Genomic DNA, 7,970 nt, shown 5'->3' on the forward strand with positions numbered 1-7,970 from the left:
CAGGACAGAGTCATGGCACGGCTTGTTTTTTGCGGGACAAGTTGACGTTTTTATTGGTACCATTTTTGGGCACGTGACATTTTTTGATCGCTTTCTATTCTGATTTTTGGGAAGCAGAATAGGCAAAAACCAACAATTCAGGAATTGTTTTTTTGTGTTTTTTTTATGCCGTACCGTGTGTGGTAAAATTGATAATGCAGCGTTATTCTTCGGGTCAGTGCGTTTACAGCGGTACCACATGTATATAGTTTTTTTTATGTTTTGCCGCTTTTACACAATAAAAATGATTTTCTAGAAAAAAAAAATTTTTTGTATCGCTTTATTCTGAGAGCTATAACTTTTTTTTTTTTCGGACAATGGAGCTATGTCGTGGCTTGTTTTTTGCGGGAGAAGATGCCGTTTTTAGCGGTACCATTTTTATTTACATTCGTCTTTTTGATCGCGTGTTATTCCATTTTTTGTTTGGCGGTATGATGATAAAGCATTGTTTTTTGCTTGGTTTTTTATTTATTTTTTTTACCGTGTTCACTGAAGGGGTTAACTAGTGGGACAGTTTTATAGGTCAGGTCGTTCCGGACGCGGCGATACCAAATATGTGTACTTTTATTGGTTTATTTTTTTTTTCATAATAAATATTATGGGTTCAATATATTTTTATTTTTTGGGGATTATTTTTTTCTTTTCTTTTTTTTTTATATTTTTACAAAAAAAAATTTTTTTTTTTTTTCGACTTTTCTACTTTTTTTTCTACTTTTAAACATTGTCCCACTATGGGACTTTCACTTTTTGCAGCCTGATCGGCTGCATGGCATAGAGAGCAGCAGCTCCCTTGGTCATGCAGCCTGTCAGCGCTGCACACAGGAGAGACATTACTTTGGTCGCGCACTGCGCATGACCAAAGTACCGTCCTGCCTCCTGGTGACCCGGATGTTGTCATGACGACATCGGGTCGCCATGGCAACATCCGGAAGCCGCCTCAGACATCGCCGGACGCCGACAGGAGAGGTGAGTATACCGATCACCTCCCCCCTTGCCACCGCAATGCTGCGATCGACTTCGATTGCAGCATTGCGGGGGTTAATGTGCCGGGAGCGGTGCGGGACCGCTCCCAGCACATAGCACCAGGTGTCAGCTGTGACAATCAGCTGACACCCGACGGCGATCGCCCCGCACCGCTTGTATGCAGGGGCGATCGCAGCGCGCGTAATAATATGTAGCTGGTCCATAAGTCCCAGGGCACAGCTACGTACTATTACTGACATGGTCGGAAAGGGGTTAAGGTCTGGGAATTGGGTTTGCTATAATATGTGCAAACTGGACAATGCTCACTGGTATGCGGTAAATAGGCCCAGCACAATAGTAAGAGAAACATGCCCATATCATGATGCTTGCACCACCATGCTTCACTGTCTTCAGAATGTACTGTGGCTTGAATGCAGAGTTTGGGGGTCATCTGACAACCTGTCTGCAGCCCTTGGACCCCAAAAAAACAATTTTACTTTCATCAGTCCACAAAATATTTCTCCATTTCTCTTTAGGCCAGTTGATGTGTTCTTTGGCAAATTGCATCCTCTTCAGTACATGTCAGTTTTTTTTTTGTTTTGTTTTTTTTTTGTTTTTTTTTAACAATGGGACTTTGCGGGGGCTTCTTGCTAAGAGATTAGCTTCACACAGGCATCTTCTAACTGTCACAGTACTCAAAGGTAACTTGAGACTGTCTTTGATCATCCTGGAGCTGATCATTGGCTGAGTCTTTGCCATTCTGGCTATTCTTCGATCCATTCGAATGGTAGTCTTACATTTTCTTCCACATCTCTCTGCTTTTGCTTTCCATTTTAAAGCAGTGGAGATCATTTTAGCTGAACAGCCTATCATTGTCTGCACTTCTTTATAAGTTTTACTCTCTCCAATCAACTTTTTAATCAAAGTATGCTGTTCTTCTGAACAATGTCTCGAACGACCCATATTTCTCAGGCATTCAAGGAGAAATGCATGTACAACATGTGCTGGCTTCACAGGTGTGAATCTGGGCCACCTGATTCACACCTGTTTCTTCACAGAGTAATTGATCTCACTAATTGAACTCCACACTGCTATTATTTTGAACACACCCCCTTTCAATTAATTATTCAAATACACAAACTCAAAAAGATGCAGATCATGAAGCTGAGTCTGTTGGTTTTCTTAGAATCTACTGCACCAACTGGTAAATTGACATGTGGCAATATAACTTATATCAAAAACAGTGATTAATCTGGTTAGTCATATTAAACTGCTATTATGTTGAACACTACTGTACATGAAGTGAATAAAACCCTCAAAAAAACAGTGACATTTCAGGTTGTGAAGTAGCAAAACACGAAAAATGCCAAGGGGGTGAATACTTTCAGCAAGCCACTGTATATATGGCTATGTGGCTTATATATGCCTATGTGGCATATAAACAGTTTTTCCTTTAGCGGAAAATGCAAATTGCACATCAAAGCATCAAAGTACAAACATTACTGAAAGGAGGGAATTGTTACCAGGAAGGGTTTACATTATTTTTATCTACATACATTTGTACAAGGCTAGCAAGCACATATTATGGGTTTTTTTTTTGTCTTCTATGTTCTATTTGTTATGTTCTTCCCTTTTACTTCTTCAGCATCAATGTATACAGGACTTTATCACACATTTATATACGGTATGGCCTTTTATTTGTGCTTTTATGATTGAGTTTATATTTTTTACTGCTCAGATTTCAAGTTCACTTTTTTATTTCATTTATTTTTAGTGCTAAGGGTAAATGCACATTTTATAGTTTTCAGAAGTGTTCCTCCAGGACAAATGTAAATCACTATAAATGGCTGCTTTTGTGCAGTTCGCCTTATGAAATGTATATTAATAAAACTATGGAGTATTGCTTCAAGATCAAAGGCTTTTTTATATATTTACTTTTGCTATATATTGTTTTGTTTCAAAAAGAGACATTCTGCTAAGAGCCTTGTTTTTACTTCTAATTACAGTACATGGTTCTTTCAGCAGATTCATTTTGTTAGTATATAGGCTTATATATTGCCTATGGCTTACATGCACCTGTGCATTCATTTAATGCTATAAAAGTGCTGGCTTGTCCATATATTTTGTGTATTAGGGGTCTAGCCTTCCACCCACCTTTCCTAGAGAGGATTTAGTTATTTCATTTACTCACTTACCATATATACTGCTATCATATTTCACAGCTCTTTACAGGCATTATTATCACTGTCCCCATTGGGGATCACAATCTAGATCCCCTATCAGTGTGTCTTTGGAGTATGGGAGGAAACTGGAGAACTCGGAGGAAACCCACAAACACGGTAACAATATAAAACGTCTTGAAGATGTTGTCCTTCCCAGGATCCCAAAACTTCAAGGCTACAGTGCTAACCACTGAGTCACCATGCTGCCATAGAGCTAATTCTGGATCCTATCTCTTCCCAAGTTTATTTGAGGCCAGATTTGGTACATAAAATATCATGTAAGGAGGACTAGGGTCCATCCATGAGATGACTTAATCATTGGTGGATGGCTTATACCCTTTTTGATTAAAAACGGTTAGCTAACTGCCTCACATGTAAATCTGTATAGTAATAGTGTGATTTATACAATCACCAATTGCAGTGTGCTGATGACATTTCATAGAATATGTATTTAATAGCCACAAACCATGCTTCACATGTGCAATGAATGGTCAGTAATAAATTGTTCAGTGTGCATAGACTGTCATTCTTCTCGGCAGCGAAGGTCCTGTTTACACTGCCGAGAATGTTTGTTTATTTTTTTAGCAGCACAAAAGATCATTTCACCCTACAAACGAGCATTTTGCTCATTCGTTGAGTGATTGGTAGCCTCCTTATACTGCATAATTATCATGGGATTTTCCTGGGATAATCATACAGTGTAAATGCCACCATTATAATGCAATAATTTTACGCCCAGATGATATTTATGGTTAGCCAATAAAGGTATCACTTCTAGAATTCTTTTGTGTTTTTGTTGGGGGCATAAAAGTATTTACATAAATTTTTCTGGCTAAAACGGTACCACAATGTAATTTTTATTTGTACATTGTAAAGAATTCTGCAGAAACAATAATTTGTCTTTTAACATAAGTGCTAAAATTGTAGTATTATCTTCTTTCTTGCTACTAAAAATCCCATTCAGCCATTTTTTGTTTTTAGTTAGGCATGATTATGGGAAAGCTGATAGAAAATTACTATGGAACCAATTATGGTTCCCATAAGAACTGTAATCTATATGTTCATTGGCATACGTATAATTTGTTATGTTTACCATTCAGGAGACTGGGATCTGCCATATGTAGGGTCCTCTCCAACCCACAGAGGTATGTCATGTGGCATCTGGCACCAAGAAGTTAGCAGACCATATTTTAAAGAGGTTGTCCAACTACTAGTACAGTTTTTTTTTTTACTTAAGTGCATGTATTTTGGGCTAAAAAGTCATATTTGCAACTGGGTTTCAATTTTGCACTGTTTGACTTTTACAGGCTCTGTTTCACTGTACTTTCAGGTGGTCTGTGGTCAAAAATAAGCTAAGAGGCATCCAGAAAAGACAGATAAAAGATCTACAAACTCTCCTGTAAAACTGTGAGAAGGAGTTCACTGATGGATTCTCAACTAATTCATTCTGCAGGCAGCAATAGACATTGCAACACAGAAACTATAGAATGCAGACCGTGCAATATTTTTTATGAAACCCAATTGCAAATAGTATCTTTAGCCCCAAATACATACATTTAAAGGGGTTGTCCATGCTTTCTGTATAATTTGTGTGTGTATCTAGGCTGCAGAATGCTGACAGTTTGCAATATAGTCCCTGTCAGCATTCTGCTTGGTGTCCTAGATAGCACACCTAGTCATGTGAGCAGCTCTTCTGGATGAGCTGTTCACTCCCTGACTAGTGTTTTCTGTCTGGCAAAGACTGGTGTATAGTGTTGAGCGATACCTTCCGATATCAGGAAATATCGTATCGGATTGGATCGGACCGATACCCAAAAAGTATCGGATATCGCCGATTCCGATACCGGAAACCAATGCAAGTCAATGGGACACAAATATCGGAATGAAAATAAACCCTTTCTTTCCTTGTAGGTTAATTCTACTTGAAGTAAAACAACTAAGAATAATGTAGAATGTATTACGCGAAAAGCCGGCAATTCATCAGCGGCATACACCGGTACCCGACAATTTACAACAGAAAGAATAGAGCTTCACACATAGATTAGATAGATAGAAACATGTCAGTCACATATATATGAAGTACAGTGACAGTGTTGATTACTGTACTTGTCATTTAGTGTAAAGGATTTATTTAAAAAAATAATAGTGTTTTCATGCACCGTCTCTTTAAAAAAGCCGGCCGGCAATTCAGCAGCGGTACCCGACAATTTACAACAGAAAGAATAGAGCATCACACATAGATTAGAAAGATAGAAACATGTCAGTCACATATATATGAAGTACAGTGACAGTGTTGATTACTGTACTCACCTCATGCACGTCACTGACAGCGTGGGAAAATTCTCACGCTGAAGCGCTGAGTGCAGGAGAATTTTCCCACGCTGTCAGTGACGTGCATGAGGTGAGCCGAGTTCATTGGACATGACCTCGGCTCATCTTTATGCCGTCACAGCGAGACACTGAGGAGCGCAAGCATGCCTGCGCTTCACAGTGTCTGCGGGATGACAGGCTGGATGGCAGCGTTCTGCTGCGGTCCAGCCTGTCATCTCGATGTAGCAGAGCTGAAGCTGTCGTGGGAACCATGGAAAGGTAAGGATGAGGTTGATTTATTATTTTTCTTTTATTGCAGGAGATCGTTTGCTTCAGCTGGAATGGGCGTGACGGTAAGTATGGTTTAATTTAGAACAATAAAGAATTGTGTGTTTATTTCAATTAAAGGACTTTATTCTGGGTGTTGTGTTTTTTTTAAATACTTTACTAGAAATTCATGGCGGTCATGTCTAATATTGGCGTGACCCCATGAATTTCGGGCTTAGGGCCAGCTGATAATACCAAGCTGGCCCTAACCCCTTTATTACCCAGAGAGCCACCGCAGCAGGGCCCTGGATGAGTTGGGTACAGCGCTAGAAGATGGCGCTTCTATGAACGCGCCATTTTCCGGGGTGGCTGCGGACTGCAATTTGCAGCGGGGGTGGCCCAGAAAGCTTGGGCCTCCCAGCGCTGCGGATTCCAGCCCCCAGCTGCCTAGTTGTACCTGGCTGGACACAAAAACAGGGCGAAGCACCACGTCAATTTTTTTTAATTATTTCATGAAATAATTTTAAAAAAAAGGGCTTCCCTATATTGTTGTGTCCGGCCAGGTACAAATAGGCAGCTGGTGGTTGGGGGCAGCCCGTTCCTGCCTGCTGTACCTGGCTGGACACAAATATAGTGCGAAGCCCCACATCAATTTTTTTTTAATTATTTCATGAAATAATAAAGAAAAAAAGGGCTTCCCTATATTGTTGTGTCCGGCCAGGTACAAATAGGCAGCTGGGAGTTGGGGGCAGCCCGTTCCTGCCTGCTGTACCTGGCTGGCATACAAAAATATGGCAAAGCCCACGTCAAAATTTTTGGGAAAAATTAATTAAAAAATAAATAATAGTTTAGGGACTGCATCTTTATTAACCCCTCAAGTGTCATTTAGTGTTAAAATAAAGGATTTAATTAAAATAAAATTGGCGTAGGGTTCCCCGTAATTTTAGGCTCTAGCGGAGGTTAAGCAGACAGCTGGGGCAGATGTTTGAAGCCTGGGAAGGGGGTAATACCCACGGAGCTTCCCAGGCTACTAATATCAGCCCCCAGCGGAATACCTAGCCTTTACTAGCTATTAAAATGGGGGACCCCCCCAAAAAAATGACGTGGGGTCCCCCCTAATTTAATAGCTAGCAAAGGCTAGGCAGACAGTTGGGGGCTGATATTAATAGCCCAGGAAGGGTGCCATGAATATTGGCCCCCTCCCAGGCTAGAAACACCAGCCGTCAACCGCCCCAGAAATGGCGCATCCATAGGATGCGCCAATTCTGGCACTTAGCCTCGCTCTTCCCACTGCCCTGGTGCGGTGGCAGGGAGTAATAGTGGTGGGGTTAATGTCAGCGCCAGCTGCCATGAAGCCCAGGTTAGTAATGATGGGCGTCTATAAGACACCCCCATTACTAACCTACAAAGTGTTAAAAATAAAAAACACACACTACACCCAGAAAAAAATAATTTATTTGAAATAAAACACACCATTTTATTTAATTCTTAGTTTACTAAAAAAAAATAGTTACCTGTCCACGTTCCTGCGCTGATCTCCCATGCACAGCTGTCACATCTGGAGATGGTGACAGCTGTGCATGGCTGCTGTAAGCTCACACTGCCGGGAACACGTCCGCTCCCGGCAGCGGGAGCCACTGACTGAGGTCACCGGAGTGCATTCAGGCAGCGCAGCTCCGGAGACCTCCTTTACGGCACTGCTGTACCGTGGGAATTTCTCACGGTACAGCCGGGCCGTAAAGCAGCTAACCGGAGCAGCGCTGCCTGAACTCCGGCGAACCCGCTTATGCAATGACGGGGCTGCTTTACGGCCCCATCATTCTAGCGGCGGCAGCGGTTCAGAGCGGTCACATTCTATGTGGCTGCTCTAAACTGGAGATCTTCGTGGGACACTAGTGGACTACTACGGAGGGGTAAGGATAAGGTTGTGGCTTATTATTTTATATTTTATTACAGGAGATCGGTTGCTTCGGGGAATTAGGTGTCTAGGTGAGTATAGGTGTAGTTTTTTATTTTTTACTTTATTTTAGGTGGCGATCGGCGGGGACAGGTAATGTATGAACTAATTTATTGTAGGTAACCACTGGCCACCAATGACATGTATTTAACATTTATTGGGGACCATGGGGCAGTTTAAATAGCTGGATCAGGCTGATGGGAACTACTGCT

Source organism: Phyllobates terribilis, unplaced genomic scaffold, assembly GCF_046119375.1.
Source record: "Phyllobates terribilis strain yellow unplaced genomic scaffold, ASM4611937v1 Scaffold_2__4_contigs__length_985480577, whole genome shotgun sequence".
Classification (NCBI taxonomy): Eukaryota; Metazoa; Chordata; class Amphibia; order Anura; family Dendrobatidae; genus Phyllobates; species Phyllobates terribilis.